This window comes from Lampris incognitus, chromosome 15 (genome assembly GCF_029633865.1).
Source record: "Lampris incognitus isolate fLamInc1 chromosome 15, fLamInc1.hap2, whole genome shotgun sequence".
Classification (NCBI taxonomy): Eukaryota; Metazoa; Chordata; class Actinopteri; order Lampriformes; family Lampridae; genus Lampris; species Lampris incognitus.
Window position 1 is genome coordinate 46,262,614 of NC_079225.1, and position 16,438 is coordinate 46,279,051.

The following is a 16,438-nucleotide window of genomic DNA, read 5'->3' on the forward strand; positions in this document are numbered from 1 at the left end:
TAATCTATATACTCTACACTGTATAATCTATCTAATCTTTATAATGTATAATCTATATACTGTGCAATCTATATACTCTATACTGTATAATCTATATAATCTATATTCTGTACAATCTATATAATCTTTTTCCTGTATAATCTATATACGCTATACTGTATAATCTATATAATCTATATACTGTATAATCTATATGCTCTATACTGTATAATCTATATACTCTATACTGTATAATCTACATAATCTATGTACTGTATAATCTATACTCTATAATGTGGTGGGCAGAACGGGGGCGTTGGTGTAGTTATTCAATTCAATTCAGTTCAAGTTATTGTCATTAAACACAAGGAGCAGGCGCGTAGTGGTTATAGCGCTCCTCTACAGGCACGTGCTAAAGATGACATGAATCACGTGCTGCGTTCTGACGCGCGCGCTCTGAGTGGCTGCCGCAGCCAGAAAAGCTGTATAAAATGCAGCTGGGTTGATTGATTGATTGATTGATTGATTGACTGACTGACTTGACAGCCTCACACGCCGGTCGTTACGGTGCCCCTAGCGGGCAGACTACGCACTGCTGTTTACACTGCGCGTGACGTCACGGGCCGATTCCCAGGACTTGCTGCGGGAGGCTGCGGGAGAGTCGGCCCGGTTCACCTCCACCCGGCAGAGGAAAGACGCGTTTAGCCTCTCCGATAGACCCGAACCCGCTACCGGTGCGAGCCCACGCACGCACGAGGTAAGTCCGCCTTCCTCGGTCTCGGTTTCTCTTTTCTCTTTTTTCTTTCTCTTCATTATTTCAGCGGAATCCGGGTCCACGCCGAGGCTGTCCGGCAGGCAGGAAGGGACGGTGCCGTCACGTTCAGGGATCCGAACGGGAACAAAGCGACGTGGGGCGGCTGCCGCTTCACCCGCGTAGCCGCTTTCCGCGCACCGCGGCCACCCGCTTTCCGTCCCCTGCTGCGCTTCGGTTCCGCTAAACGGCTCCGGCGCGGAGATTAGCGCGGTGGGCATTACAGTCCACGGTCCAGACCAGCCCGGAGCTGCAGACCGCCGTCCGCCGACGCCTTCATCACACGATACGTTACTTTACTGGACGTTACGTTACGTTACGTTACATTACGCTGTGTTGCCCCGCATGCGGGACGATGCTTGTCCTGCACTGTCAGTACGCCGGAATGCGTCCTCTGCACTCCGCCACCGCGGCCTTTCAACCGCTGCCGGGGCCTGTGCTGAATCAATGGGCATGTTTAGCATGAAGAAAAAAAGAAAAGCCTAGCTGGCCTGAGCCCTGCTGCAGGTTCTGGCCTCAGCCCTGCTGCAGGTTCTGGCCTGAGCCCTGCTGCAGGTTTTGACCTGAGCCCCTGCTGCAGGTTCTGGCCTGAGCCCCTGCTGCAGGTTTTGGCCTGAGCCCTGCTGCAGGTTCTGGCCCGAGCCCTGCTGCAGGTTCTGGCCTGAGCCCCTCTACAGGTTCTGGTCTGAGCCCCGCTGCAGGTTCTGGCCCGAGCCCCGCTGCAGGTTCTGGCCCGAGCCCCGCTGCAGGTCTCTACTCGTGGCCTGCGGTAAATGCATCAGAAGTCATCAGAATGGCGTTTGTTGTCATGTTTGTTGTGCAGACTGCTGTCCTCTGCATTCTGCTGCACGGTTATGTAAGAGCTGTGAAGGCTTATTGTTCCATTGTTCGATGCCCGGGGCTCGTTGCGGGACGTCAGAGCGGAGGGAGGGGGGGGGGGGGGAGGCCTTCCTCCCAGAAGATGGTTTTTGGCTTTATCCGGGACGGGACTTTCACCTTTGCCCTCTCCACACGCCGCGTTTACGAGCGGACCGATGTGTACTTATGTTGTATATTATATTGTAGCACGGTGAGCGCAGGGCGGTGCCAGCTCCTCCTCCCGCTGACTGTAAAAGGCACAGGGGTCAAAGTTCACCCATGGAATAAGTAGCCTCATAGACTCGTGATGCGGGGCGGGATTGGTTCCCTTGGGAAAGCTGTTATCTCTCCCCATGTAGGAAGGAGCCTTTCACGGCCGCGTGCGCGCCTCCTCCTCTATAACGAGGGGTTCAAGTATTTCATCCAATCCACTTAATGTGCCGCTTGACTTAGTCTGATAAGTGTGTCTATAGCCGCTCAGGGTTCTGGATGGCGGCTCGTGTGGAGGTCTTATGGTGGATAAGCTGTTTAGAGTAATCTTCATCTTCCTACAAGTGTCCCTGTGTTTATGTGTGGACAGCCCGGTCCTCTGGACGGGCCGCGGAGCTGCTCGTGCGGCGCTCGGGGACCCCGGCTGGAGGATGCTCGCTCGCCTCCGCTCCTCTCACGCCGCTCTCGCTGGTCTTCTTCGAGACGGGGAGACCGGCGACACGCCAATCATTAACAGCATCCTTATCGCAGGGCGCCGAGTGACTTGACAGTTTCCTCGCCTCCATATGGGTCGGATGGGGGGGGATGTCTCACACACACACACACACACGCCTATTCTACCCCTGGTAGATAATTGACCATCTTCTAGAAACTACCGTCCCTCTGATCGCCTCGTGTGTCTATGTGACCACATTGCACGTGAATAATATTAAACTTTCAGTTGAACTTTAACCCTTAACACTTAAATCGCTGCGGCACAGACTGACGGTCATGCAAGATTAGTACATGCACATATCTCGTTTCTCTGTGTGTGTGTGTGTGTGTGTTTTGGGACCCCTGGGACTGACACCCCCCCACCCCCACCACCACCACCCCCCCCACCCCCACCGCCACCGTTGTGTCTTTTGTAATTGGTGGAATGTGATCTGAATTAGTCATGCTTCACGGAGCGCACCACGGTCTCTTCTGAGCGTGATGAAGAGGGTTGTGTTACACGCCGTCTGCCGTCCCCGGGCCGCATTCCTCCGTGGTGCAGCGCCGCCACATCCAAACCCCCAACCGAGGTCTGGAGAACTCGATTTGAACTCCTGTTTTTCCACTTTTTTTCGTCTTTGTTTGACACACTATACGTCAGCAGCATCTTAGGGTGTGGTGTTGGTGTCGTGGACGCGCCTCCTTACTGTCATCACACGTCAGGTCACGTTGGGACTCAAACGGTTTGGAAACACCTTCTGGTACCTGAGCCGAGGTTGTGCCGTCATTTGATGCCAGTAAGCAAACACAGCGTGTCTGGACGGTGACACCGGCTCTTTGCACTGTGGTTGGGAGGCCAGACTGATACTGGACAAAATCAAGTATTGCAATATTCCTGACTGAATACGTCCAAATGTGATGATAGTCGGTGGATGAGTGTTGTGCAGACTGGGGTGGTGGTTCCCATGTTTAAAAAAGGGGACCGGAGGGTGTGCTCCAGTTATCAGGGCATCACACTGCTTAGCCCCCCTGGGAGAGTCTACTCTAGGGTGCTGGAAAGGAGGCTCTGACCGATTGTTGACCCTCAGATCCAGGAGGAGCAATGCGGATTCCATCCTGGAACAACAGGCCAACTCTTTACCCTAGAAGCCGTCCGGTCCTTGTAGAACCAAAGTGAGAGCTGTGTCCACATTCTCGGCACAGAGTCAAACAGGTCTTCGGTGGGTGTCGGACTCCACCAAGGTTGTCCCTTGTCTCCGGTTCTGTTTGTGATATTCATGGACTGGATCTCAAGGCCCAGCCAAGGTGAGGAGTGTGTCCCCTTTGGGAACCTCAGAATTGCATCTCAGCTCTTCTCAGATGAAGTGGTTTTGTTGGCTTCATCAGAACGCGACCTCCAGCCTGTACTGGGGCGGTTTGCAGCCGAGTGTGAAATGGCCGGGATGAGAGTCAGCACCTCCAAGTCTGAGGCCATGGTTCTCTACCAGAAAATGGTGGATTGCTCCCTCCAGGTTGGGGATCAGTTGTTGCCTCAAGTGAAGGAGTTCAAGTACCTCGGGGTCTTGTTCACGAGTGAGGGTAGGATGGAGCGGGAGATTGACAGGTGGGTTGGTGCAGCATCAGCAGTAATGTGGACGTTGTACCGGACCGTTGTGGTGAAGAGGGAGCTGAGCAGGGAGGCAAAGCTCTCAGTCAGTCTTGGTTCCAACCCTCACCTATGGTCATGAGCTTTGGGTAGTGACCGAAAGGGTGAGATGGTGGATACAAGCGGCTGAAATGAGTTTCCTCCGTAGGGTGTCTGGGCTCAGCCTTAGAGATAGGGTGAGGAGCTCGGACATCCGGAGGGAGCTCGGAGTAGAGCCGCTGCTCCTTCATGTCGACAAGGAGCCAGTTTAGGTGGTTCAGCATCTGATCAGGATGCCTCCTGGGCGCCTTGCTTTGGAGGTTTACTGGGCACGTCCAACTGGGTGGAGACCCCGGGGTAGACCCAGAACTCGCTGGAGGGACTTCATGTCCAATCTGGCCTGGGAACACCTTGGGATCCCCCAGGAGGATCTGGCGGGCATTGCTGGGGAGAGGGACGTCTGGAGTGCCCTACTTAGCTTGCTGCCACCACGACCCGACCCCGGAGTAGCGGCTGATGATGAGATGAGACGAGTATTGGTGCTTTCATACGATATTTACACAGCAGTAATTGAAGATAAATGGCCATTAGTAATGTGGATACGATGACCAAGCAGTTCATGTCACTAAAACGGTGGAATAAGTTCAGAAATTGAAGTTCTACCACCATATTACCACAACCACAATCCCTCAGCACATGTCGTCTCACGTCACCATGTATGTATACCCATTATATCCACAGGCTGACCTGAGCTGGTCAGTCTAGGTCATCGATCGGGACATTAGATGCGCTATCGTTCATTTTTGTGGTTTGGTTGTCGGCTGGGTGGTTTTTTTCCTCCACATTTTGATTTTTGTCAACCCGTTGTCCTCTTTCGAGGCCTCGGGATACTCTCTTCCTCCTCTCTCGGGTTTCTCAGACGAGCGTTCAGACAACCACCGTGAACCTTGTGTTGGCTCTGACGTGCTGCTGTCTTCCCTTTTTAAGTATATTTGTTTTGCAAAATGGTCAAAGTACTCGGCGAGTTTCGGCCTGCGGAAGATAAAAGCGTTATTTGCCTGTGATGAAGATAAGATAAAGATAAGATAAGATGGACTTTATTGTCACAAAGAAGCTTTGCCTTGGACACATACAAGTGTTAGAAACTACAAGCACCCTAGTGCGTACATACAGAACGTACACACACTGGCCTCAAACAGCAAACGACAAGTAGTGCAACACACCAGTCGTCCTCATAATGTGTGCATGGTGTATGTGGTAGGTGTACAGCAGGAGCCAAGCCGCCTCATCGCCGTAGAGTCTTCATGAAGCGTACATGTGTACAGTAACATTGGAACTAGCGTTACAGCGGTTAGCCTCTGGCTAGCTTGCTGGCTAAGGCTTTGATGGACACGGGGACAAAGGAGGGACGGGCCACAAGACCCGACCCGTTTACCAAGTAGAAAAGACATCTCCCGTTCACGTCCGCGGTAATTCTCTAGAAGTCTTCCAGAGCGACTCGCGGCGCAGAAAGTGGAGTAAAGCTTCGTTTCCCACCTCACAAGCGACCTTTTAACAAGAGGTCAAAGGGCAAAGACGAGTCGTGAAACGTGGTCAATTGGCGTCACAAGTGTCCGTGTCCCTGCTACGCGAATCTTTTAATGAGGCCGAGTTTGGTGAAGCCTCAGCCTGACTGCGTAGTCCTGCAGCCGTCTTCCACTCACAACTGGAAAAGAACACGGAAATTGGAATTTGTGGAATAATTGGTGGAAGCGCCGTTCGAGTTTATAATGTGATTATAATAAAATGTTCTTTCAGCATTGGGACCACATTTTCCTTTCCTGTTTTGAGAGCGAGAGAGAGAGAGAGAGAGATAGTGTATTGATCCCCGTGGGGAACTTCCTCTCTGCATGGAAGCCATCCTCGCTGTGTAGCTAGGAGCAGGGGGCAGCCGCCGTGCAGCACCCGGGACCAACTCCACCTCCCGGTCAGGGGCTCAGACAGGACTATTAACCCTAACATGCAGGTCTTCTTGATGGTGGAGGAAACCGGAGCACCCGGAGAAAATGTACCGCACAGAGGATGACCTGGGATGACCCCTAGGTTAGACAGACCTGGGGTTTGAACCCAGGACCTTCTTGCTGTGAGGCGGCAGCACTAACCACTGCGCCACCGTGCTGATATATATATATATACACACACACACACACACACACACACACACACACACACACACACACACACACACACACACACACACACACACACACACACACACATATATATATATATATATACACACACACACATATATATACACACACACACACATATATATATATATATATATATATATATTTCGGATTGTGTGTGTGTGTGTGGCGTTAGTGTGTATGTGTGTATGTGTTAGTGTAGATAGCAGGACCGAAAACTAAAGCACTTATGATCCTAACTCTTTCTGGAGGTGGTAGGTATTGTCTCAGAGAGGAAGGGAAAGAAATCCCAGAAAATTAAAATTATGCATAATTATTATGCATAAATATGCAAAATATGCATTTTTCTAAAAATGGCTAAAAACCACTTTTCTCTGCATTTCAGATGATTCTGAGCATGTGGGGGGAGGGAGTTGGAGTGGGGGTGGGGGGGTTTAGGGGCAGGGGGAGGGCGGTTAGCTGGCAGGATGAAGAGGAGGGAGATTTAGACGGGTGGATAACCAAGCCGCTACATTGTAGCGGGGTTCTTCTAGTATATATAACCTCTACTGTAAATATGGTGACACTGAATATGAGTAATTATCAGTTCCCACTTTCCAGTTGTCAGGAATTCCTTCAAGTGTGCTTAAAGAGGTAAAGAGGACTCGGCGCTGATCAGCTGCCGGAGGCCTCCACCCGGCAGAGCTGAGCTGGATGAATGGTGTTTCTCCCCATCTTCACACCGTCTCTTTCTCTTCCGGTCGCGGGCTCACACACATGCAAATGAGCCCCCTCCCGGCGCTCGTGCCTGCAGCCTCTCACGTGCGGTGGCCTGGCGTGTCACGTGACCTTGTGGAATAAGCGCCCTGATGTGGAAAAAAAAAACTAAAATAGTCCGAAGAAGAATGACGCTCCAGACCTCCGAAAGGAAAAAAGGAGGACTGGAGTCTTGGAAGACAAATAACAAACAGAATGTGTTGTTTCTCTCATGGCTTCTTCTGCTAGACACCATCACCACCACCCACATGTTTCCACCCAGACAGAGAGGTCTGTCAGGGCTTGTCCTCTTTACCTCGGGGAGGGAAAGCCTCATTTTTCTTTGGTCCGTTTTTGTTTCCCCGGATGGTTCTTCCCTCGGCTCAGCGTGTGCCTGCATACACGTTACTGCTTACATGAATATTGCTTGTCTCTACAGAGCAGCACGGTTCATTTGGTGGCTCTGGCGGCCTTCCCCTCGCTCGCTGGACAAGAACATAGAATTATACTTGACTATATATTACTGCTATTTGTGACGCTATCTTTCACAATGTAGTCCTGATTTCTAAAACAATGGCATTCTTTTCCCCCCTCCCCCTTTTACTCCCATTTTCTCCCTTTTTCTAGCTGTAGTCCACTGACTTCCGGTTTCTACTGCAGCGGTCATACCAGTTTCCTGTTTGTTGGCGTGTGCTGTTGACAATGACATTTTTCGCGATGCCTGCAAGATTTACCATGGATAAATGTCAATGACATGCGCAGAATTGTCGACAAACTTTTGCTAATGGGTGCAGGTGAGAGTTTGCTGGTAGGTGCAGGTGAGAGTTTGCTGGTAGGTGCAGGTGAAAGTTTGCTGGTAGGTGCAGGTGAAAGTTTGCTGGTAGGTGCAGGTGAAAGTTTGCTGATGGGTGCAGGTGAAAGTTTGCTGGTGGGTGCAGGTGAAAGTTTGCTGATGGGTGCAGGTGAAAGTTTGCTGGTAGGTGCAGGTGAAAGTTTGCTGGTAGGTACAGGTGAAAGTTTGCTGATGGGTGCAGGTGAAAGTTTGCTGGTGGGTGCAGGTGAAAGTTTGCTGATGGGTGCAGGTGAAAGTTTGCTGGTGGGTGCAGGTGAAAGTTTGCTGGTAGGTGTAGGTGAAAGTTTGCTGATGGGTGCAGGTGAAAGTTTGCTGGTGGGTGCAGGTGAAAGTTTGCTGGTAGGTGTAGGTGAAAGTTTGCTGATGGGTGCAGGTGAAAGTTTGCTGGTAGGTGCAGGTGAAAGTTTGCTGGTAGGTGCAGGTGAAAGTTTGCTGATGAGTGCAGGTGAAAGTTTGCTGGTAGGTGCAGATGAAAGTTTGCTGGTAGGTGTAGGTGAAAGTTTGCTGATGAGTGCAGGTGAAAGTTTGCTGGTAGGTGCAGGTGAAAGTTTGCTGGTGGGTGCAGGTGAAAGTTTGCTGGTAGGTGTAGGTGAAAGTTTGCTGGTAGGTGCAGGTGAATGTTTGCTGGTGGGTGCAGGTGAAAGTTTGCTGGTGGGTGCAGGTGAAAGTTTGCTGATGGGTGCAGGTGAAAGTTTGCTGGTAGGTGCAGGTGAAAGTTTGCTGATGGGTGCAGGTGAAAGTTTGCTGGTAGGTGCAGGTGAAAGTTTGCTGGTGGGTGCAGGTGAACGTTTGCTGGTAGGTGCAGGTGAAAGTTTGCTGGTAGGTGCAGGTGAAAGTTTGCTGGAAGGTGCAGGTGAAAGTTTGCTGGTGGGTGCAGGTGAAAGTTTGCTGGTAGGTACAGGTGAAAGTTTGCTGGTAGGTGCAGGTGAAAGTTTGCCCGCTCGAGCCGGAGGTAACGCGGGGATTCGAACTGGCGAGCCCCGTGTTGGTATGCAACGGAATACAGCGCTAAGCCACCCGGACTCGCGTGGCATTGACACACGTAGGCTTCGTTTCTCCACCCGGTGCAAGTGTGGCAAACGTCGGCCACGTGTGTTATGACGGTGTTCCGGGGCGCACGTGGAGGCGGATATCTTCAGATGTGATTTTGACCACATTAAAATGTCCAAATAAATCGAATATGAATCTGATATATACCAAGGCGACTCTAGCTTAACTACACAGATCAGATTTTTGCGGGTCATTGTGAACATCGCGTCATTCAAAATGCGACACTCTCTGTGTTGTCGCATTTTGAATGACGTAATGCCGACGCGTGTCGGTTTACTTCCTCATCTGTGACCGAGCTGGTGTTCGTCAGTTTGCGCTGGTTGTCTCAAGAGAAAACCGGAGAGTTATGATGTGAGCACACAAATCCGACATGGGAGACTTTTAAAAGTGGACGATTTAGGCAAGAAATCGGGAACGGAGACGTGTCGGTGTGTCTACGTCACAGTGTAGTTTCATGTGTGACCAGTAGGTGGCAGGTGCAGTATTGTAACGGCCGAGAGCAGCAGCGGCAGGTGTTACAGTGACGTAGCTGAGTCTCATTACTCTGGTTTTATCCGTGCTGAGCTGGTTTCTTTGACATTTTACATCATATTTATGGCATTGTTTCACAATATCTCGAATTATGACACTTGTATGGTGATATGAGTCGCACTGCCAACATGTTTGCCAATACACGTACCCGTCACCGTACAAGATGACACCCGCACGACCCCTGGGTTGTTTCCCCTGAATGTGAAGGAGTCATGCTGACTTGACTGACATACTGAGTGATGTAGTCGGATTGGAGTGACAGTGATGGGCCCTGTGATGGTCCGGCGGCCCGTCCAGGGCGTCTCCCCGCCTGCCGCCCAATGGCTGCTGGGACAGGCTGCAGCATCCCCGCCACCCTGAGAGCAGGGTAAGCGGATCAGATGATGGATGGATGGGTGGATGGATGGATAATGGATGGGTGGAGCGACGGTGTTTGGTCGGGAAGAGGAACAGTAACGTTGTGAGTCAGAAGGGAGAGCGGTGTGTTGTTGTGGGAAGCTGGGTGTCGACAGCAGGCCGTGTTTTGTTTCACTGTTTTTAGAGACACCCGTCCGGGGAGATTAACACTGTTGACTCAGCCTGCGGTAGCAGATCTGCTGTATTTGTATAAAGTGGCGGGAGGGGGCTGCTCGTTTCTCCTTCCTGGTTCCAGTAGGAAGCGTTAGCCGAGGGAAACTCCGACCGGCGTTAATCCGGCAGGTCTTCCAGGCGCTGCCGGAGGAAAACAGGACCAGTTGTTGGACGTTGTTATCGTCGGAGCGTTTCTGATGGCTCTCTGGAAACACCGATGACCAACACAGGTACACCACCACTGAAAGAGGTCAAAGGTTAGCGACGAAGGGACGGCATCTTCCAGCGTCCTCTGATTCACTGAGGGACACGTGGACAGAGAGGGACGCGCTAGCTGCCCAGTTTGTAGCCTCTGCCAACCAACACCGGGCTTCCCAAGTCGCGGGCCGGGACCCTGGAGTGGGTGGCAGCAAGGGCCCGGATGTCTGGGTGGTGTGTGTGTGGGTGTGTGGGTGTGGGTGTGTGGGTGTGTGGGTGTGGGTGTGTGTGTGTCCAGTTGTCTGCGGTGAGGACGTGACCATCCAGAGGACAGATTACCGAGCGCCTGTAGAAACCACGTTACCTTGAAAGTTGTTTTCCTGTTGGATTTGAACCTTCATCATCTGTGTTGGTTAGATTCGGGCTTGGAAACAGAATGGACCAGACATGTGGACTTGAGTCACATGACTTGGACCCGAGTCAGACTCGAGTCACAAATTTGGTGACTTTAGACTTGACAGAACTGAAAAAGACCTGCAGCTCGACTTTGACTTTAACACCAACGGCTCGTGACTCGACTTGGACCTGAGCCTTCTGACTCGAAAGACTTGACGCCTTCTCAAGACCACCGATAACACGCCGCCAAGCAAGTCCTCCTTTCCAGGATTACACAGCCATTTTCTTTTCTTTATTTCTTTACTTGGATTTCCCCCCTTTTTTCTCCCCAATTGTACCCGGCCAATTACCCCACCCTCCCCTGAGCCGTCCCGGTCTCTGCTGCTCCACCCCCTCTCTGGTGATCCAGGAGGGCTCCAGACTACCACCTGCCTCCTCCCATACATGTGGAGTCACCAGCCGCTTCTTTCACCTGACAGTGAGGAGTTTCACCAGGGGGACGTAGCTCATGGGAGGATCACGCTATTCCCCCCAGCTCCCCCTCCCCCCCAAACAGGCGCCCCGACCAACCAGAGGAGGCGCTAGTGCCGCGACCAGGACACATACCCACATCCGGCTTCCCACCTGCAGACACGGCCAGTTGTGTCTGTAGGGACGCCCGACCAAGCCGGAGGTAACATGGGGATTCGAACTGGCGATCCCCGTGTTGCTAGGCAACGGAATAGACCGCCACGCTACCGGGACGCCATGTATGCGTTGTTCTTTTACATTCAGATGTGTTATATAAATATCCACACTTATCTAGTGTCACTGCAGCAGGTTTGTGGGTATGATGCCTTGCTCAAGGGCGCCATGACAGTTGGAAGGCTAGAGGAATTTTATAGCGAGACAGAGAGACAGACAGAGACAGACAGAGAGACGGAGAGAGAGAGACAGACAGAGAGAGAGAGAGACAGACAGAGACAGACCGAGAGAGACAGAGACAGAGAGAGACAGGCAGAGAGAGAGAGACAGAGACAGAGAGAGACAGGCAGAGAGAGACAGAGGCAGAGAGAGACAGAGAGAGACAGGCAGAGAGAGAGAGACAGAGACAGAGAGAGACAGGCAGAGAGAGACAGAGAGACAGAGGCAGAGAGAGACAGACAGAGACAGACCGAGAGAGACAGAGACAGAGAGAGACAGGCAGAGAGAGAGAGACAGAGACAGAGAGAGACAGGCAGAGAGAGACAGAGAGACAGAGGCAGAGAGAGACAGGCAGAGAGAGAGAGACAGAGAGAGACAGATAGAGACAGAGAGACAGACAGAGAGACAGACCGAGACAGAGAGACAGACCGAGACAGAGAGACAGGCAGAGAGAGACAGAGAGACAGAGAGGGACAGGCAGAGACAGAGAGACAGGCAGAGAGAGACAGATAGAGACAGAGAGACAGGCAGAGACAGAGAGACAGACAGAGACAGAGAGAGAGGTCTTCGTGTAATGTGCAGCCACCAGTCGGCAGGTTAAGATTTTACGGCCGTTCCACTTGGGCGGGAGGAAGACGGACGGGGTCAAGGTGTAAGCGGAGTCACGTGGGCGTGAAGCAGCTCGGCCTCCGCCTGCAATCCAGACGCTCTGCTGAGATCATCAGATTCTCGTCCGGACCGGTTCACACGCCGTCACCACATGTGTCCTCACATGTGATCCGGTCCTCTGCAACATGTCTGCACGGCAACATGTCTGCACGCCGCACCTGTAAACCTGCAGTGTGTGTGTGTGTGTGTGTGTGTGTGTGCGTGAGTGTGTGTGTGTGTGTGTGTGTGTGTGTGTGTGTGTGTGTGTGTGTGCACGTTGGGAGGGGCACATTCTTGCAGAGAGGAAAGGACCCACCTGTACATTTCTCTGACATTTTCGCACAACACACCCAGTTCAGGTGCGGCTCCGCATGTCGACCGCAGTGCATTGTGGGTGGAGTGGGTCACGCAGGGTGAACACGGCTTCCCCTCCTTCTTATGTGGAGACTAGTTTATCCACCTTGTTTAGGTTTGACACAAGCTTCGTTACACAAAGTCATGGTACAACTCAGAGTAGAGACTCGTACAGACGTGACGTGGAGACAACTGGTTTTATTCTGAGTTAGACGAGACAGTTCAGAGAGGACATACTGTCTGTGTCCTCTGGTCGGTCGGGGTGCCTGTTGGGGGGAGGGGGAACTGGGGGGAGTAGCCTGATCCTCCCACGTGCTACGTCCCCCTGGTGAAACTCCTCACTGTCAGGTGAAGAGAAGTGGCTGGTGACTCCACATGTATGGGAGGAGGCCTGTGGTGGTCTGCAGCCCTCCTGGATCAGCAGAGGGGGTGGAGCAGAGACCGGGATGGCTCGGAAGAGTGGGGTGATTCGGCCGGGTACAATTGGGGAGAAAAAGGGGGAGGGGGGGGATCCCGGGGGGAAATCCCTCCCTGAAAAAACAACCTCACATTCAACCAGCAGTTAAGGAGCATTAACTTGGCTTGGTTATGAAACAGCACCGACAAAAAGGGTCATCATATCAGAGATCAGAAATGACGTGCAGAGAAACGCTGAGGCGTCCGGCTTCGGGCCTCAAGCCTCTGGCCTCGGGCTTCGGGCCTCAAGCCTCGGGCGTCGGGCCTCTGGCTTCGGGCCTCGGGCCTCGAGCCTCGGGCCTCTGGCTTCGGGCCTCGGGCCTCGAGCCTCGGGCCTCTGGCTTCGGGCCTCGAGCCTCGGGCCTCTGGCTTCGGGCCTCGGGCCTCGAGCCTCGGGCCTCTGGCTTCGGGCCTCGAGCCTCGGGCCTCTGGCTTTGGGCCTCGAGCCTCGGGCCTCTGGCTTTGGGCCTCGAGCCTCGAGCCTCAGGCCTCGAGCGTCAGGCCTCTGGCCTCAGGCTTCGGGCCTCGAGCCTCGGGCGTCGGGCCTCGGGCCTCGGGCCTCGAGCCTCGGGCCTCGAGCGTCAGGCCTCTGGCCTCAGGCTTTGGGCCTCGAGCCTCGGGCCTCAAGCCTCGGGCGTCAGGCCTCTGGCCTCAGGGTTCGGGCCTTGGGCCTCGAGCCTCTGGCCTCGAGCCTCGGGCCTCAAGCCTCGGGCGTCGGGCCTCTGGCTTCGGGCCTCGAGCCTCGGGCCTCTGGCTTCGGGCCTCGGGCCTCGAGCCTCGGGCCTCGGGCCTCGAGCCTCGGGCCTCTGGCTTCGGGCCTCGAGCCCCGGGCCTCAGGCCTCGGGCCTCGAGCCCCGGGCCTCAGGCCTCGGGCCTCGAGCCTCGGGCCTCAAGTCCCGGGCCTCAGGCCTCGGGCCTCGAGCCTCGGGCCTCGAGCCCCGGGCCTCGAGCCTCGGGCCTCGAGCCCCGGGCCTCGAGCCTCGGGCCTCGAGCCCCGGGCCTCAGGCCTCGGGCCTCGAGCCTCGGGCCTCAAGCGTCAGGCCTCTGGCCTCAGGCTTCGGGCCTCGAGCCTCGGGCGTCGGGCCTCAGGCCTCGAGCCTCGGGCCTCGAGCGTCAGGCCTCTGGCCTCAGGCTTTGGGCCTCGAGCCTCGGGCGTCGAGCCTCGGGCCTCGAGCCTCGGGCCTCGGGCGTCAGGCCTCTGGCCTCAGGCTTCGGGCCTCGAGCCTCGGGCGTCGGGCCTCGGGCCTCGGGCCTCTGGCCTCAGGCCTCGAGCCTCGGGCCTCGGGCTTTGGGCCTCGGGCTTCAGGCCTCGAGCCTCGGGCCTCGAGCCCCGGGCCTCGGGCGTCAGGCCTCTGGCCTCAGGCTTCGGGCCTCGAGCCTCGGGCGTCGGGCCTCAGGCCTCGAGCCTCGGGCCTCGGGCTTCGGGCCTTGAGCCTCGGGCCTCGAGCCTCGGGTCGACCGGCTGTGACTGTTTGGAGCGCTGTGTTGGTTTGGTCGATGGCGCGGTGGCTATGTCGTCGTCTCTGAACTCATCACAGGGTTATGGGTTCCCAACTGGGCCGTGCCGCCAGGGCAGCCGGACGTAAAGACAACAGTCCTCTTCTGTGTCTGTCGGCACCGAGGAAGACGAGTGGGCCCAGCATGCATTGCTCTAACACCGCCCTCACACGCTCCCTCTGCTATCACCCTCAAGCCATTCAACAAGCCGTTCATCTAGACGCTGCCTTCGCCTCGTCGGCAGTAGACCCCAGTGTGTCTGGAGGCCGTGTGTCAGAGACGAGGAGGCGGTCCCTGCCGGGTGGGCGGGGCTTAACACTCCCACACAGATCAGACCGTAGGAGGTAGGATGTCGGTCACAGTCACAGTTCCATGCTGTCCTGGGATTCGTTGAACTCGCCGTCACTCGAGAGCTTCAGACCCACAGACCTGGTGCACATGTAGCAAGAAATAAACACTGCGTCACATTTACACGTTTAGCAGGTGTGTTTATCCAAAGCCACGTACAGGAGTTCAGAAAAACTCAGGCACCTCCACCACCTGGAATCCTAGTAATTACAGTAGTACCGATGTAGTAGTTGTGTACTAGTGGTAGTGGTACATTTGCTAGGTGGTTATCATTTTATAGTACCACGATATGAATTCTCCCCAATTATACTTGGCCAGTTACCCCACCCTCCCGAGCCGTCCCGGTCTCTGCTCCACCCCCTCTGCTGATCCAGGAGGGCTGCAGACTACCACATGCCTCCTCCCATACATGTGGAGTCACCAGCCGCTTCTTTTCACCTGACAGTGAGGAGTTTCCCCAGGGGGACGTAGCGTAGGGGAGGGTCACACTATTCCCCCCAGTTCCTCCTCCCCCCTGAACAGGCGTCCCGACTGACCAGAGGAGGCGCTAGTCTAGCGACCAGGACACATACCCACATCCGACTCCCCACCCACAGACACGGCCAATTGTGTCTGTAGGGACGTCCGACCAGGCCGGAGGCAACACGGGGACTCGAACCGAAGACCCCCGTGTTGGTAGGCAGCGGGATAGACCGCTACGCCACCCGGACGCCCCGAAATGAAGTAGTATTAGTGCTACGTTTGCTACATAGTAATCGTATCATAGCCATAACAAGTCGTATTGGTTACATTTCAGGTTATTGTGTCTTAGATCATCGAGAGGAAGGCAACAGAGCGGTCGATTTACACAGACACATATGACACACGTGTGTGTCATCATTATCAGGACATGAGCTGCCCTGTGTAGGGAGGAGGAGGAGGAGGACACAGTGGTGTGTGTATGTCTGTGTGTAGCTGATGGCTTACAGTCACCTGGGCAGAGAACTGTGGGAAGGTGGACGTGATGTTCATTCGTGATCTTGACCCAGTACCGGTGTGGGAAGATGGCGGCAGGAATTCACATTTGCGGCGGCCTCACCCAGTACCGTCCGCGCAGTGTCCACGTCCACGTCTGCGTCTAAGTTTGTTTTGTCATCATCTGATGGCGGGGAGAGCTGGTGCTGGACCGGCTGGGAGAGCTGGTGCTGGACCGGCTGGGAGAGCTGGTGCTGGATCGGCTGGGAGAGCTGGTGCTGGACCGGCTGGGAGAGCTGGTGCTGGACCGGCTGGGAGAGCCTGGTCTGCTGTGTCCTGTGGGCCAAGGGACCACGGCCCTGCTGGAGCTGTGCCCGAGGAGGAAACACCGAGGGTGGTCTGACAGGATGTGGAAGCGGGGCAGGCTAAGCTAACTGCTAGCCCATGCAGACCAGCAGTACTGATAACACCGAGGGCGGTCTGACAGGATGTGGAAGCGGGGTAGGCTAAGCTAACTGTTAGCCCATGCAGACCAGCAGTACTGATAACACCGAGGGCGGTCTGACAGGATGTGGAAGCGGGGCAGGCTAAGCTAACTGTTAGCCCATGCAGACCAGCAGTACTGATAACACCGAGGGCGGTCTGGCGGCGTGAATGTGTTGACGTGTTGTCGTGTGGCGTGTGGGGAGGTGTCGAAGGTGTCTGGCTGGCTGAGGGAGACTGGTCTGCTGTGTCTGGTGGGCCCAGGGACCACATCCCTGCCGGAGCTCCACCCGAGGAGGAAACACCGAGGGTGG

The 16,438-nt window shown here is 54.5% G+C and overlaps 1 protein-coding gene and 1 pseudogene across 3 annotated transcripts in view; both read left to right on the top strand.

Moving 5' to 3' along the window:
* Positions 1 to 607: 607 nt before the first annotated feature.
* The window catches only part of myo6a (myosin VIa), a 190,685-nt gene continuing 174,854 nt past the window's right edge, over positions 608 to 16,438 (top strand). For all 3 annotated transcript variants that reach the window (XM_056295131.1, XM_056295132.1, XM_056295133.1), the window contains exon 1: positions 608 to 736. The gene's annotated coding sequence lies outside the window, so the exon portion shown is untranslated. The remainder of the gene's footprint in view (positions 737 to 16,438) is intronic.
* LOC130124891 (zinc finger CCCH domain-containing protein 13-like) overlaps positions 11,439 to 16,438 on the top strand; it is a 19,389-nt pseudogene continuing 14,389 nt past the window's right edge.